At 41.3% G+C, this 17,151-nt stretch overlaps 1 protein-coding gene across 6 annotated transcripts in view; it reads right to left on the reverse strand.

Moving 5' to 3' along the window:
• C4H1orf21 (chromosome 4 C1orf21 homolog) overlaps window positions 1–17,151 on the reverse strand; it is a 207,135-nt gene that overhangs the window by 98,059 nt on the left and 91,925 nt on the right. The window lies entirely within an intron of this gene.

The raw sequence follows: 17,151 nt of genomic DNA on the forward strand, positions 1-17,151 counted from the left end.
CTGTAAACTGCCCAGCAGACCCCAATGTTAGATAAAAAGTTAGAGATAAATCTATAAAAATGATATCAAAAGCATCATCTAAGGATCAAGGATAGACTTGGATTTCTGATGGTGTACTGATCATCTGCTGCCCAATTGAGACCCTAACTGAGCTGACGGACCTGGTTGAGGAGTTGGCATTGGAGTAGCCCAACTTGTTGTTGGTGGGGGACTTCAATGTTCATTTTGGGACCAGGTTGTCAGGAGTGTCTCAGGAGTTCATAGCAGCCATGACAACTATGGGCCTATCCCAATTGGTTTCTGGACCAACGCATGATGCTGGTCACACACTCAATTTGGTATTTTGTTCTGATTGGGGTGGTGTTCCATGGGTGGGGACTGCTGTCATCTCCCCATTGTAATGGATGGATCAACATCTGGTTAAGGTAGGACTTGCAACCAAAACCCACCTCTACAGGGATGAAGGATCTATTAGGTTGGTCTACCCAAGAAGGTTAGTGAATTCAATAGGATTCCGAGATGCCTTGGAAGGGTTTAGAATTGGCTCTGCTAGTGATTCTGTTGACGCCCTGGTGGAAAATGGAATAATGAATTAACTAGAACAGTAGACACAATCGCTCCTTAGCATCCTCTCCGACCTTCTTCAAAGTCAGCCCAGTGGTACTCGGAAGAACTACAGGAGCTGAAGCAGCAAGGTAGATGACTAGAGCGCAAGTGGAGGAAGACTGCATGAATCTGACAGGGAGCAACACACAGCACATTTGTAGATCTATGTTCTGGCAGTGTGGGCGGCAAAAAAGCAGTTCTTTTCTGCCCACATTGCTTCTGCAAATTCACATCCAGCTGAGTTGTCTAGAGTAGTGAAGGGGCTAGCTAATATATGTCCCCTCTCCATTGAATTTGAACTTGGAACCAATAGTCACTCGCTGCGACATCTTCAATGACTTTTTTTGCAGATAAAATTTCCGAATGCGAGCCGAACTAGATTCCACATATACTGCAGAGACTTTTGTGGAAGTGTCCAGCAACTCCCCTTTTAGGATTAGATTGGATCACTTTCAGTTTGTGACTCCTGAGGATGTGGACAAACTGCTTTGGACTGCACGTCCTACAATCTGTTCTCTTGACCCTTGCCCAGCTTAGCTTATCTCATCTGGTAATCGTATTATCAGAGAAGGACTTTTAAATATTATAAATACTTCTCTGAGGGAGGGCAGGAAGACTCCTTGCTTTCAGGAGGTGACAATTAGACCTTATTTGAAGAAACCTGCATTGGATCCCTGGGAATTAGCCAATTATAAACCCATTTCTAATCCTCCATGGTTGGGCAAGGTGACTGAGTGGGTGGTGGCCTCAGCTCCAGGCAGTTTTGAGTGATACAGATAATCTACTCCCATTTCAAACCAGCTTTTGAGTGGGCTATGGGGTTGAGACTGCCTTGGTCGACCTGATGGTTGGCTATCAACAGAGGGAGTGTGACTCTGCTGATCCTTTTGGATCTCTCAGCGGCTCTGGATACCATCAACCATGATATCCTTCTAGATCACTGGAGGAGGGTATGATGGGTGGCAATGTTTTACAGTGGTTCCGTTCCTACCTCTCTGGTAGATTCCAGATGGTGTTGCTTGGAGACTGCTGCTCTGCAAAGCGAGAACTAAAGTATGAAGTTCCACAAGGCTCCATACTGTCTCCAATTCTCTTTAACATCTAAATGAAACCACTGGGAGAGATCATCAAGTAGTCTGGTGAACAGTGTTAACAACATGCTGATGACACCCAGAACTTTCTCCATGTCAACCTCATCAGGAAATGGCATAACTTCCCTAAACGCCTGCCTAGAGGCAGTAATGGGCTGGATGGGGGATGCTAAACTGAAGTTGGATCCAAATAAGCTGGGAGGTACTGACTGTGCCTGACAGGAGGTACTGACAGGACCCCGAGATATGGTTCAGATCTGCCTGTTCTGGATGGGGTTACACTTCTCTGAAAGATCAAGTAGTTTGGGAGTGCTCCTGATCCAAAACTCTCTTTGGTTTCTCAGATTGAGGCAGTGGCCAGGAACGCTATTTATCAGCTTTGGCTGATAGATCAGCTACGCCCATTTCTGGAGTTAAATAGCCTTAAAACAGCGGTGTATATGCTGCTAATCTCCAGTCTTGACTACTGTAATGCACTCTACGTGGGTCTGCCTCTGTGCGTACTCTGGAAACTACCATTGGTACAGAATGCAGCAGCCTGACTGGTCTCTGGGACTGAAGAGACCATATAACACCAATTTTAAAAGAGCTGCACTGGCTGCTGTTGAGTTTCTGAGAGACATAAAAAGTGCTGGTTATTTGTTATTTTTTATTTATTTATTTGATTTCTATGCTGCCCTTCCAAACTGGCTCAGGGCGGTTTACATGAAAACAAAACTAAAATCAATTAACAATTAAAATTGAAAACTATAAAACACAAAACCATTACTAAAACAATTTAAAAAACAGTTTTTAAAACCCTGGAAAACCAGGCTGAACCTTTACAGTTTAAAAACAGTTTAAAAACCTTGGAAGGCCAGGACAAATAGATAGGTCTTAAGGGCTCTCTTGAAGGTCAATAGTGAACTCAGATTACGGATTTCTGCTGGGAGTGCATTCCACAGCCCAGAAGCAGCTACAGAGAAGGCCCACCTCTGAGTCGCCACCAGACGTGTTGGTGGTAACTGAAGACAGACCTCCTCAGACGACCTTAACGTGCAATGGGGATCGTGCAGAAGAAGGCGCTCTCTAAAGTAAGGTTATTATAAAGCCCTCAGCGGCTTGGGCCATGATATTTAAGAGAGCACCTTCTTTGTCATGAACCCTGTCACCTTTTAAGGTCTTCTGGAGAGATTTGGTTACCATTGCCACTGGCTCGTTTGGTAGCGACTCAGGACCGGGACTTCTCTGTGGCTGCCCAGGGCTTTGGAATATGCTCCCTGTTGAAATAAGAGTATCTCCTACTATGTTTGATTTTAGGAAGACCCTCAAGATGCACCTGTTTCTTCACGTTTTAACTGAAATTAATTTTAAACTGTTTAATTTGTTTTTATGAGACTGTTTTTGCTTTATTTTGTGGGATTTTAAGTGTTTTTACTCTGTTTTATATTGTTTTTTAAATGTACATTAAAATGAGATGTACATATCCGGTAGTATAAAAATACCATACATACAGACAGAATAAGCTGAAGTACTCAGCTGTCAGTTTAATGAAAGCTATTCCCTTTCTGTGTCCTTCCTATTATGCTTTTGACCATTCCAAGAGGCAACATGCCAACTGACACTCTGAACCCCACACCTGCCATTCCGTGTAACAGAGATGGTAACTGCATGTTATGGGCCATGTAACCTAAAAACGTTCTGCAGGGAGTTACATAAGTCAATGTAAAGGGTGACTGGACTGATAAAGCAATGGTATTCACTGGGAAATGGCCAAGAGAAAGTTTTGATATAGGAATTTAAGAACACACACATATACACAAATGTTGGGTTTGAAGTACTCTAGGTGCCTAGCTTGGTCCTAAGGGAATGAGGCTTATGATAGCCCAAAGTCTGGTTGAATCAAGTAACATCTCATTAATATAGATGGGACTTCTTACCAACTATGTTAATCCCATAGCCTAGGCTATTGGCTAAGTGTAATGTTATCTGTACCACCTACCTGAGTCCCCTCACCTTTTCTCTTTTTTAAAGTTTGGTGATAGTAATGCCATGCTTTACGGCAAAGAGTGTTTCTACCAACATAGAGGAATTCCTCAATGTTGCCCCAGAATATGCTCCTTTTTCACTTCTGTGCAGAGGACTGCAAATATAAAGTGGCATCATGTTCATAGTTATACTGTTATAATTATATCAGGGATAGTTCAGATGATACTGTCTGCTGCCACTGCTCACCAAATGATGAGGGGTGTGAATGTAGATATCCTGCTCTCCCTCTCAATGCACTGTTCCACTTTATGTAATTGTACAGGGTACAGTTTGTCCAAACTAACCCTCAAATGAGAGCTTAAATGTAGTATTGAAGTAGCAATTAATATCACATGGTTCAAATAAACTCACCCATCCCACCCACATACTCTTATGCCAAGTATATCACCATGCCAGGAGAGGAAACGGAATAGATGTTCTCACACCCTCCGTCATATTGGGGGCAGGGGAGCAGACAGTATCATCTGAACCGGATCCCTGAATTCAGCTCTTTATTCAGAGACCCTGCATCTATTGCTGGTTTCAGCTTCCTTTGGAATCTCATCTTGATAAGAAACAGGATCACAAGACTCCATTGCCAAAGCTTTTTAACACACAACTTCCTGCTTGCAGTAATAAATTTGTTGAAATGTCATTCTGTTGCTGACATGCACAAGACTTTCCATTTTTAGAATCCATAATACATTGCTACCAACAAGTTGTTTCAGGCTACTGGAATCCCCAAAGCACTATGTATATATAGCTCCTTGGAAAAGAGTTATCCTCATTTTAAAATAAGTGATGGCCCCAAGGTCTGGGAAGGTCACTTATTGGCTCACAGGATATTAGACCAGCATAGAATCCCTTCATCCGAACAATAACTCAGTTGCCTCTGACAAGATATTTATGTACCTCTACACTATACAGCCTTCTCATGGTGTGTGTGTGTGTGTTTTTACACTTGTAACATTCTAGGTGTTGCTGCAATTGGGTCACAATTTTTCCAAAGTTGAGTCATTAAAAGCCTAAGAACACTGAGTAGTAATTGTTAGGTAAAGGTAAAGTGTGCCATCAAGTCAATTTCGACTCCTGGTGCCCACAGAGCCCTGTGGTTTTCTTTTTGGTAGAATACAGGAGGGGTTTACCATTGCCTCCTCCCATGCAGTATGAGATGATGCCTTTCAGCATCTTCCTATACTGGTGCTGCCTGATATAGTACCAGCAGCTATTCGAACCAGCAACCTTCTGCTTGTTAGTCAAGTGTTTCCCCACTGCAACATTAAGTGGCAGTATAATGGTTAGATAAGGTAAAGTGTGCCATCAAGTCGATTTTGACTCCTGGCGCCCACAGAGCCCTGTGGTTTTCTTTGTACAGGAGGGGTTTACCATTGCCTCCTCCCGTGCAGTATGAGATGATGCCTTTCTGCATCTTCCTATATCGCTGCTGCCCTATACAGTACCAGCAGGGAATCGAACCGGCAACCTTCTGCTTGTTAGTCAAGCATTTCCCCACGGTGCCATTAGGTGGCTATAGTAATGGTTAGGCAGTCTCAAATAAGTTCTGTTGAGTTCTTCTAAGAACTCAAGTTTAAGCAGCCAAATAACAGTTGGAGCCTTATATAGTTGCCCTCATCTCACCTTTTCCACAATTCATTTTATGAACTATTTTTGGTACCAAGTAGAAGAGCCAACTAAAACAATTCATAGCAGAAAGGACTGCTTCAGCTGCACACAATTAAGGTTTCAAGTTCTCTTTTCAGAAAGTTGTTTCTCTACATTATGGTCTTTATCCTTTCATTTAAAGGATAATGAGTTTTGCCCTCACAGCAAATGTCTCTCCCCTGTATTATGTAAGTTCCATTTCCTGAAGCACTCTGCAGGACAGGGAAATGCACTCTGCCAATTTTAAATAGGGCAATGTCTGGAACCAAATACTAATGTTTATATTCTCTGCCACACTTGCACACACATCACTTACTGCTACATCCTCCCTTCCTCCAGTCTTGCGATATGAGGATCTGAATAAATAACAAAGGATGCCATAATTGAAAGTGTTCTGGGCCTCAGTGAGTCAGCAAACTTGGTGTTATACAGAGACAGCTCCAAGCTGTTTTTCAGAAATGGAAATGTTCCAGTTAATCTTGCGTGCACATGCACACCACTACACACCTAAAAAACTCTAGAACTCCATGATTTTACAACTTGGGAATGCCTTGCCTTTGTCTTTCTCTTCATGAAACATAAGCTAGGAGCTTCAACCATGAAGAAAGGCCAGCAGTTCACCAACACATTAAAAACAACCTACTCCAGGAGCACAAAGAAAAGATATTGAAAATTAGCTGCCATTTTAGAAGTTAAGATTGTATCATTTGGGAGCTTAGTTATTTGATTTGATTTTTTTTAATATTGATTGATATAAGCTGCTCAGAGTACCCTGTTGAGGGTGGAAGACATGGGTTGAAAGCAATATTGGACAGACATCACCTAATTAAATAATTAGAAGACTGGCTGCTTTTTACCAACCAATCAGTTGGAAAGCTTGCATCCTATTCCAGCAGTAAAAGATTTGATCTTATCAGTTGGAAATCCCTCAGTCTCTCATACAAATAAGGCAGCCACTGTCAGTTTATACAAAATTATGGAATGTCTCAAACAGCAATAATTTTTATTTGAGAAATAACAATGTTGATCTATTATTTATTTCCCAGCCTGTGCTAGGGGATTAATTGGTGCTTTGGGACTGCTGGGATCCAACGTCCAGTTGATTTATTGAGACATGCTCTGCTTTACACACATTTGCTTTCAAAAGTGTCTGATATTATTAAACATGCTCCAGGCAGAAAAAAACACTTAAGATTTGTGGTTTCAAAAAACAGGGAGAATAAAACTGAAAAACCTACCCCCACTTGCTTCATAATGACAATCCAAGTTTAACAATGTTTGCTTTTCTACCATTAAAACAGGTTCTTCAATTAAAAGTACCTGCAGTATACATTTTCTGTGTGTGTGTGTGTGTAGACACACACACACATTATATATAGTATAATTTGTATACATAAACAAAATAAAACTTATTTGGACAGTCTAATTTTAGAACTCTAAGCTGACAATGCTTTATGTTCTTTCAAATATTTTTATGAAATTCAACAGACAACAATAAATTCCCCTGGCTGACAATTATTTACTACACATTTTCACATGTGGAAACCAACATTCATATTCATTCTACCATCCAAAAAACACAGACATTTTTGTTCCATGCCTCGGGGAATAAACAAATGTTACATGCATGCATTCAAATGGTAACTAACTAATCCATTTTAAGTCTTAGAAGATGTTTCTTGTATTTTCAAACAGTAGATACTAAATCAAACTGATCTGATCCAATAACTGTACCTGCTGCAATACAATATATTTAAATTAGCTAACTATACACATTTAGCAATTTGTCCTTAGTTTATAGATAGGAGGAAAAATTAACAGTGACATTTATGTGATCAAGTATTAATACCTGTGAGGAGAAAAGGAATCCAATTTGCTTTATCAGATGCCTTGTTCAATGGGAATCCAAGGTAGCAACAAAGACACAGGTAAGTACACTCACAATCCTCTTCTCCATTGTTCACTATCTTTGACAATAGAAGTGCTTCTTTATTTCACGACCTCCCCCCCATAAGATGGAAGGAGAAACAATTGTTTTCTCAGATTCACAAACTGTCAACTCAATCTCACCAGCCCAAACAAGACACAACAGTGGGCCGGTTCAGATGATACAGCTCCCAGCACAGGTAATTCTGATAAGGATGTACTGAGAAGTAATTATGATATCCCAATGCCCTCTTGGTGCATCACTTTACTGTGTGTGTGTGTAGGAGCTCCCTCATCCAAATAGCCCCTAAGATGTACACTACAAATACTTGTTTAAACTAGTACCTGGACTGTGTATATAGGGGCCATTCACATGAACAGCCCTTTCTCCCCGTCACAAAGTAAGTAAGTAAGTAAGTTAGTTAGTTAGTTATATTTAACATATTTTTATACTGCCCAAAACTCACGTCTCTGGGCGGTTTACAACAAGCAAACAAAAAGTTAAAACATTAGTTAAAACAAATGACAAGAGAAAACTTAAAAAAGTAGTTAAAACAAAACAGATATAGAAAAATTTAAAACATTACAAAAATTTAAATTTTAAAACATTTTAAAATGATGTTAAAACTGTTAAAACAATATTTAATTAAAAGCCTGGGTGAATAGATACATCTTTAAGGACTTTTTAAAAAGTTGTCAGAGCTGGGGAGGCTCTTATTTCAGCAGGGAGTGCATTCCAAAGTTTTGGGGCAGCAGCAGAGAAGGCCCGTCCCTGAGCAGCCACCAGACGAGCCAGTGGCAACTGCGGACGGACCTCTCCTGATGATCTCAATGGGCGGTGGGTTTCACAACAAAGAAGACATTATCTTAAATACCCAGGGCCCAAGCCGTTTAGGGCTTTATAGGTTTTTGTCTAACGAAGTTAGACAACTTTTTTTAATGTTGCTTTTTGTTGATTAAGAATCAATAAATCTTGAGGGAAACTTGTGTATTTGCAAAGGTAAGTTAGTTTGAAAGGGGGGGGCTCTCATCACAAAGGACCCCACACATTTCAAGCTTTCTTGAAGCCTGTTCAAATGATGTTTGGCCTATGCAATGTGTCGAGTGTGTGCCCATGAAGACATCTTTTGCAAGAGCTGGTCTTGTGGTAGCAAGCATGACTTGTCCCCATAGCTAAGCAGAGTCTGCCCTGGTTGCATCTGAATGGGAGAATTGATGTGTGAGCACTGGAAGACATTCCCCTCAGGGGATGAAGCCGCTCTGGGAAGAGCAGAAGGTTTCAAGTTCCCTCTCTGGCTTCTCCAAGATAGGGCTGAGAGAAATTCCTGCCTGCAACCCTGGAGAAGCCTCTGCCAGTCTGTGAAGACAATACTGAGCTAGATAGACCAATGGTCTGACTCAGTATATGGCAGTTTCCTATGTTCCTGTGTCTCAGAGCCCTCCCAGGGCTTCCCTGTATTGCATGGGGCGGGGGAGGGTACGTCTGCTGTTCACCTGAATAGCCGCTCACACATGTTCCATATAGTAGTTTAAGCTGTTATTTGGAGCATGTGTACAGCTGTCATTCAGATGAAACACACACAAACGATAAACGAATACACTGGGAGGGGGATGGGAAGGATGTCAAAACAAGACACATCTGGAGCACTCCACTTTCCATTGTCTGAAAGATCTTTTTAGGAGGACAGGGGGCAATTACCCCTGGACCCACACATGGAGGCACCCCTATTCAAAGCATGGTACAGTATTTAAAATGATCAGATCGGTCCTTTTCATTCAAGGCAACTACTCAGCTAAGATATAACCCCAGGATCAAAAGTTACTTCAGTATTTTGGGTTTTCCTCACACACTCCATTTACCAGACCACTGACCTTGATGGACAATGGTAATCCTGTCTGACCTGCACATTTAATCAACATATTGATATCAGTATAGATGGTTTTTGAAAATAGCATATGCATATCTAGTTGTTGTTTTTTTCAAACTGAGAAAAAAATTACATTGACACAAGATGCGGTGGCTAACAGACAGCACAGCATGCTGTCCATGGAAGAGCGATGGGTACACGTGCCTTCCACCTCAGCTGAAAGCCTGTCCCCGTAGTGGTGGTTGTTGCATACACATCAAGGTGTGTTTAATCACTGCTGCATAGCCACCATTGGGAATAATGGTGGTAGCAGCACAGCAGCAACTATACACACCTCCGAAAGCATGGAACAGCCCCTGCTGCCACTCATTGTGAGACAGGCTCTCTGCTGGGGCTGAAGGCACACACTTCCTTTGTCTGTGAGCAGCACACTGCATTATATGTTTGTCAGCGAGAAGCGGAAAAGGTCCTAATTGTGCATGCCAGGGAGGTATTATCCGAACTGGCCTTTAGAGAACTCTCAGTAAAAAAAAATGCTGAAGTGTTTTAGGCGTTCTTAGAGAAGGTTTGAGAAAACTGAGTTAATTATGAAGCACAATGGGAGGGAGTTGCAACTTGTCCACCACTAGAGAAAAGACACAGTAGAGAGGAGAGAGAAATTGATTTTTAAAAATGAGGAACAGAACTATAAGGGGGCAATGGTGAAAACAAGTGGGGGAAAGGTTTGACACATTTGTGCTTCCTCAGCAACAAGAAACCACAGCAGAAAGACCCAAAAATTGAGACAGCAGAGGAAGCCAAGTCCTGCAAAGTCAGAACATAACTGGTGCAGTCCCTCCCATACCAGTAGCCTAGGAAGACCAGAGGTAATGGGGAAGGAAACATCTATTAGAGAGGTATTTCAAGCAGCGAATTCTTAAATATCTGAACCAAGACAGGGCTGAGAGAGATTCCTGCCTGCAACCTTAGAGAAGCCGCTGCCAGTCTGTGAAGACAATACTGAGCTAGATAGACCAATGGTCTGACTCAGTATATGGCCATTTCCTATGTTCCTATGAATCCTACTTCAGCCAGCATACCTGTAAAAGGTCTAATTATCCTAAGCAGCCACCATTTTGACTGAAAATGCCAGGACATGCACAAGCATGAGAAATTATTGTGGGTATTCTTTTATTTTCAGTTTTATTCCTTTTTGGCAAATCTAAAAGCAAGTCACTGAAACGTTAAGCAGCTTTTAATATATTATGTTTCATACTCTCATAGCAAGTCTTACAACTACGTTTAAAAATTGTTTCTCCCACTTTGAGTGCTATAAATGGAAACGCCATCAGTACATTTTATAAAGGGAACATTGTTTATTGCCCAGAGTATTCCCTAAGTATCACAACACAAACTCCATTTGGCTAATATCCAGCTAAAAGTTAAAGAGGACAACGTATTAAACAGGGGCTGAATTCCCAATTATGCAGTAAACCCAGACCCTATACAACCTAGGGCCAATTCAGAAGATACTTTTCCCTGAAGAATCAGTCCACACAGTTAAAAGGGGAGACACGCTGAAAGCAGATGTGTCTGAACACCCCTCTCCACTGCGTTCTTTTATTGTGTGTGGGGAGGGCTGGTTCATCTGAATCACCACATCTACATGTGATTGATATAACTGCCCCACAACACGATAAAGCAATACGACAGGACAGCATCAAAACATGTGGGAAAGATATCATGGCATGTGCACTGCTGACACATTCCCCTTTCTTAATCACATGCACTGGTTTGGTGATCAGGGGAGGAGTATCGTTCTGATCGGTCCCTAAAGTGGATGAGATTCCTTGTTGCAAATGTTTTTGTTGCTTCCCTGGCTTTAAGTCAGTAGACCTCAAACATGTTAGACCCAGAACTCACCTTTATTCCCACCATGGGACTCCCTTAACTTTTTACTATACATGTTCCTTCCTCCCTCAAAACCAGAAACACAGTGATGATGGCACCACTAGTAGAAACAGCTCAGATTGCACTGCATCTCAGTTACAAGTCATGATCCATCAGTTGAAGACCAATAATCTAAATTACACAATGTAGCCTCCTAGTTTTCCAACTTGGAAAAATATTCATTGCGATTAGAGGGCAATGGAAACTTATGACATTTTTGTGATATACGTACAAGCTGAGCAGGTGACAAGGAGAGGCAAGCACCCAGGCAATGCTAGTCAATAAAGCAGCAATAACCACACCTTCAAGCCAATAGGCTATTTAGATTGAAGTGTGATGTAGTGGGGAATGAAAAAGAAAAAATAATTAAAGATAGCCTCTCCCTCTAGCAAAGAGTGGTAGCTCATAATTAAAATGTTTAAGTTCTCTTGAACTTCAGAATATGAAAAAAATGCAATTGTATCGAAGTTTGCTAACATGCAAATTTATATAAAAGTTAATCAATTAATTGGTTAAAAGAGCTGATTATTCTATTGGTAACCTTAGCCAAAACACACTTAATTCAAAGTGTGCAGAAACTGAATGAGGCACCTCTACACACCCATGCCTACCAACCAGATTAAGGAGTCTAGGCTTGATATCCTGGCTTGAAAATGAACAAACCACAGTTTCCTAAACTCAGATGAAACAGGAAACTTTCATTTTAACTTTACAATGCCTTCCCCTATGTATGAAGAAGAGGGAGACCACATTAACACAAAGCTCACACCTAAGTCATGGTTTAGCTTGAGCGCAGACATTAGATAACTCAGTACCAATACTGAGATTCCAGGGCTCATCTGAATAGCTCTCCGGATGGTTTTGTCTCCCTCCTTTTCCTTCTAGCCAATACTAAAAATCTGATTGGTTGGCTTAGTAGGAGCATGATCAAGTCATTTTAAAGCTTGCTTTCTCTTTGGATGCTCAGGGTTGCTTTATTTTATTTTCCATGCATTTCTCTCCATTTATCCCACTAAGCAGACTATCTTGCTCCCATGCAGCAAAATTCTCCTGGAATTCAAAGGTTTTGATGTTAAAATCCTTTATTCTGTAGAAGTAAATTTTTGTATAAGCTGCCATTTTATTACTCTCACTGCCTCCATGAGCTATTTCATGCTGGTAGCTCCCAAGACTCTGGCAAAAAGCAACAACACAATTCTGGAAAGTTTAACTATGCCCATCCCTGGTTAGCAGTAAGTCTAAACTGGGCCAAATTGTATAAAGATTCAATTCCCTAGCCAATATTCCCTATAACACCGTTACCGGATTTGCCTGAAAGTATGGCAGTAAGCACCATTTGATCAGAGTGAAGGAAATTAGCTTCAAAGGGCTGCAACCTGGTATACAGCTATGTTCACCTTAAAGTACTAGGGAAAGTTGATTTCAATATAGATGCACTGGAAGCAGACTTGACTATAGACATATGCCTTGAAAACAAGAGTTGCTTTATTGAGGGGCAATAGGGTACAGAATGAGAAGAAATGGTCATTAAGGCAAAGATTAATGCCTAGCAAGTTGGCTAGAACAGTCTTCCCATAAGGTGTTAGCAGACTCTCTTGTAATGGCTTAGGATGTCCCTAATACATATTTACCATGTTATAGCACTTAGGAAGGAGGACTGCACTTTGGGGTGAATTTTTTTTAAGAGGAAAAAAGAACAGCCGTTTGTCATAGCTACTTGCAATCTAGGTGGGGTCCTTCTCTACAGAGTCAGCATGGAAGTAAGGCAAGGGAGGCACACAAGAGAGCAAGACCCTCGTGGAACAAGATTTTATAGTCAAAATGTGCCTGGAGGGCATGTATGGTGGGGAGTCAAGCATTCTGAATACTTGTTCCATACAACGCATGATTTTAGGATTTGCGTACATGTGGACCTTACCTATATACAATATGGCTTGCTATTCACGGTTCCACGTATCCATGGCTGCCAAATTGACACCCGACTTCAGATACATAAGGGTTAAAACCCACACATCCGTAGTTCTTAGGTGGTCATTTCCAGCCACCATTTTGTAAAAAGGAACCATTTTGTGGCTCATTTGTTTTTAAAAATAGAATCTTTTCTATGATTTTTTGTGGGAAAGTTGGGAATTTAGAGCTTGCAGGGGGCATTCCTGGACAGCTGGAGATCTGCAGAACACAGTAGGGCACTTCTTCCCTTTTTTAAAAATGCAATTCCTCACTTTCTTCGTTGTTTTCCAGCCTCTAGGAACCTACCCCCCCTTCCACTTACTTTAATATCCCATTATCCGCAGTTCCCCCACAGAACAGAACCTCCACGGAAAACAGGGTTCACCTATGGCTACATCATGAGTGTTATTACTTGGGTGCTTCACTTAAACAAAGGAGTGCTCAGTGGGTGTTTAGCTACATGAAACAGAACGGGGGAGATCTCTCTCTGGCATTACTCACCAAAACTGTTAAGTGGAAGGGAGTGAAATATCTTTGAATTGTCTTATCAAAAGAGGCTCATTACAGGGGTGGAAGGTAATATCCCATCACCTTTTCCACATGCTGACTAGTCTGCTCTGATTCTCTGCATATGCTCAGATGCAATCAGAGTGGCATATCTTTAGTCATACTGCAGTCACACAAAGACCTGAGGGCACAAGGAAAGCCTAAACAGAATGACATGTGACCTTAGGAATGCAAAAGGCTACAGCCTCTCTTCCAAACAGGCTAAGAAAATGCTATACTTCTGTTCTGGGGATGCAGTGAAGCACACAAAATGGCGAAATGAGTGAGCCTGGTACCACCACCATCTTAAATCTCACCATGCAATAAGAAAGTTATGACAGCTTTTATGGACAGGGCTCACTTTCCCTCCTAATATCTTTTCTGGATTATTTTTACTGATGTGTCATACACAATTTTTTTTAGGATTTAAAAACAATTCTTTAGGATTAAAAACCAACTTTTAAAACCTTGCAATACCACAGATCTAATTCGCATAATGTATTGAAACGGCTTAGTATGGGTAGTACAGTTTTAGGGTGAAGAAACGAGAATGAGAACCTGTGCTTTACTTTTATAAAAAACAAAGACAGTTTCAAAATCCAAGACTGATTTGTCCATTTATAACCAAGACAACAGAAATCTCAGTATAAGCACACAAGAGTAATCACCTATCCTTGAATGAATGACAGATGGATAAGCCTGGGCTCACCTCTTCAATAAGGGCAGCAATGATTTTAAGTTTCTTATACCTGGCCTTGCCCAAATGTTTCAATATTTCCCCAGACAGCTTATCTGCATTAGTGAGAAGACAACTGAAAGGATTACAGGGATGGACTGAGGAGTTGGAATGTCTTCAAGGAAGACTGTGAAGAAGATGCTACGTGACTAAAGATATATAGATTTATATACTGCCCTTCCAAAATGGCTCAGGGCGGTTTACAACAGAATAAAAACAATTAAAACCAGTTAACAATTAAAATCAAAACTATAAAAACAGAATAAAACCAATTAAACATTCAAATAGCTAAAAACCCTGGAAAACCAGGGCAACCATTTAAACATTCAAACAACTAAAAACCCTGGAAAACCAGGGTAACAATTTAAAACAGCAGTTTAAAAACCCTGGAAGGCCAGGCCAAACAGACAGGTTTTAAGGGTTCTCTTGAAAGACAGTAATGAACTCAAAGTGCGGATTTCTGCCAGGAGTGCATTCCACAGCCCAGGAGCAGCTACAGAGAAGGCCCGCCTTTGAGTCACCACCAGACGTACTGGTGGTAACTGGAGACGGACCTCCTCAGATGACCTTAACGTGCGGTGGGGATCATGCAGAAGAAGGCGGTCTCTAAGATAACTCAGACCTAAGCCGTTCAGGGCTTTAAAGGTAATAACCAGCACTTTGTGTTTTGCCCAAAAACATATCGGTAGCCAGTGTAACTGTTTCAAGACAGGCATAATATGGTCTCTCCAGGTTGCCCCAGAGACCAATTTGGCTGCCACATATATAAAAGTTATAAATTACAAGCAGTAAAGGATTTGGATTTTTATTCACATAGCTTGAAATCTACATATTGGGCTTCCATGTCTACATAGGGGCAGATGCCTCTAAAAGCCAAAACCTCCAGTTTTGTGGTTTATAGATCATCTGGCTAGGGGCCTTTACATACTGGCTTCTACACATATAAGCCCCTTTGCAAATGTAATGGTTCAGTGTATGGATGGCTTGGTGGTAGTGGGAGAGACAAAGTGGTTAAGCAATTCCAGTTCCTCACCACACAGAGTTTCAAATATAGGGCTTAAATTTATGTAAGCATTGAAGAAGTGACAGGTCTAAGAATCTTGCTGTGGATGGGGTGAGAAGAGAAAGAATGTTTGTGGCAAGTCTTTTGTTGAGCTGTTGCCAGGGAATAGGAGGCCTGTCCTGCCTCCTCTAGAGGGTAGGATCTGGCCGAGATGCTAAGAATGCTGTTTCCTGAGAGGGCTGACTTACATCTTTCTGAGGAGCTTCCATTCTGTGTAAGCTGCTAAGATCATACCTGCAAAGTTGCTGTCCTCATTTTAGGGCAGACATCATTTCTTATGACCCTCCTGAAATCACACTGTTGGTCTCTCAAAGTCCCAAGGGGGATAGATTGACTGATTGATTTATATACCGCCCAAAACGCAAGTCTCTGGGCAGTTTACAATAAAACAATAAAAAGAGATTAAAATATTAACACAACACAACAATTAAAATTTAAAATGTTAAAACTATTAAAAACAATTAAAACAATATCTAATTAAAGGTCTGGGTGAACAAATGCATCTGGACTGCCTTTTGAAAAGTTGGGGGGGGGAAATGAGTAGGCTCTTATTTCAGCAGGAAGTGTGTTCCAAAGCCTCGGGGCAGCAACGGAGAAGGCCTATTCCTGAGTAGCCACCAGACGAGCCGGTGGCAAATGCAAACAAACTTCTCCAGATGATCTCAATGGGCAGTGTGATTCATAGCAAAGAAGGCGTTCTCTTAAATACCCAGGCTCCAAGCTGTTTAGGGCTTTATAGATTATAACCAAAACCTTGTATTTTGCCCAGAAACCTATCAGCAACCAGTGTAGATCTTTTAAGATAGGAGTGATATGGTCTCTGCAAGATGACCCAGAGACCAACCTGGCTGCCACATTCTGGACCAACTGCAGTTTCTGGACTACCTACAAAGGCAGCCCCACATAAAGCGCATTGCAGTAATCAATGTGAGAACACCAGGTCAACATAATTCTTCTGAGACATTTTCCACTTGGGCCCCACAGAAAATAGCATCCTGACCCTCCATGCAGTTGTAAGAGATGTAAGAGAGCTAGATGTCATCATCTGACAGATTTTGAGTGCTGCCACGCAGAACTTAGCAACATCGTATTTGACAGCAGGGTTATTATCAGAAAGCAGTAGAGAGGTGTAAAATTGACCCATATGACTCTGGTTACTTATGTAGTAACAGTAGAATGAGGGTTGTGCAAATATCCCTGTAATACAAACACTGAAGGAGGCCGTGCTCTGTTGCTTCTACTTGCCCAGAGTCGCAAGGGCACTGTCATTCCAAGAGATCTTCCTGTATCAACCCTTAAGCGGAGCTGAGGGGAGAATATGACATCGCGCCAGAGTGAAGGCCCTCCTATGCTTTGGGACTTCCAGTTGTGTTGGGTATGCCATGGGGGAGGCAGGATACCCAAGTCCTTCACTGATGTAATGTTTAACCAGTTTCTTCATTCCCAAAGAAGAATGAGATTTCCTTTGAAAAACATTTCTCTTTCTAAGTATCCATTTTCATTGATAATTATCGCTTTTTATGTTCAAGGAACAACTATAGCCAGAGCTATGTGAACTGTGAATAGTATAAACAGAATCAATATCATGGACTAAGGTGATCCAAGTTTTGGAACAAAATAAACAGAATTTCGCTGCTAATATAAAAATATGCAGATATGGACAAATTCTCTCATTCAGCATTGTTTATTCTTCTTGTTGTTAGCAAGGGTGAAGGATGGGGTGGGGTGGAAAGATCAAACTGCTTGAGAGTCCCACAAGGCTGAGGG

This window comes from Hemicordylus capensis, chromosome 4 (assembly GCF_027244095.1).
Source record: "Hemicordylus capensis ecotype Gifberg chromosome 4, rHemCap1.1.pri, whole genome shotgun sequence".
Classification (NCBI taxonomy): domain Eukaryota; kingdom Metazoa; phylum Chordata; class Lepidosauria; order Squamata; family Cordylidae; genus Hemicordylus; species Hemicordylus capensis.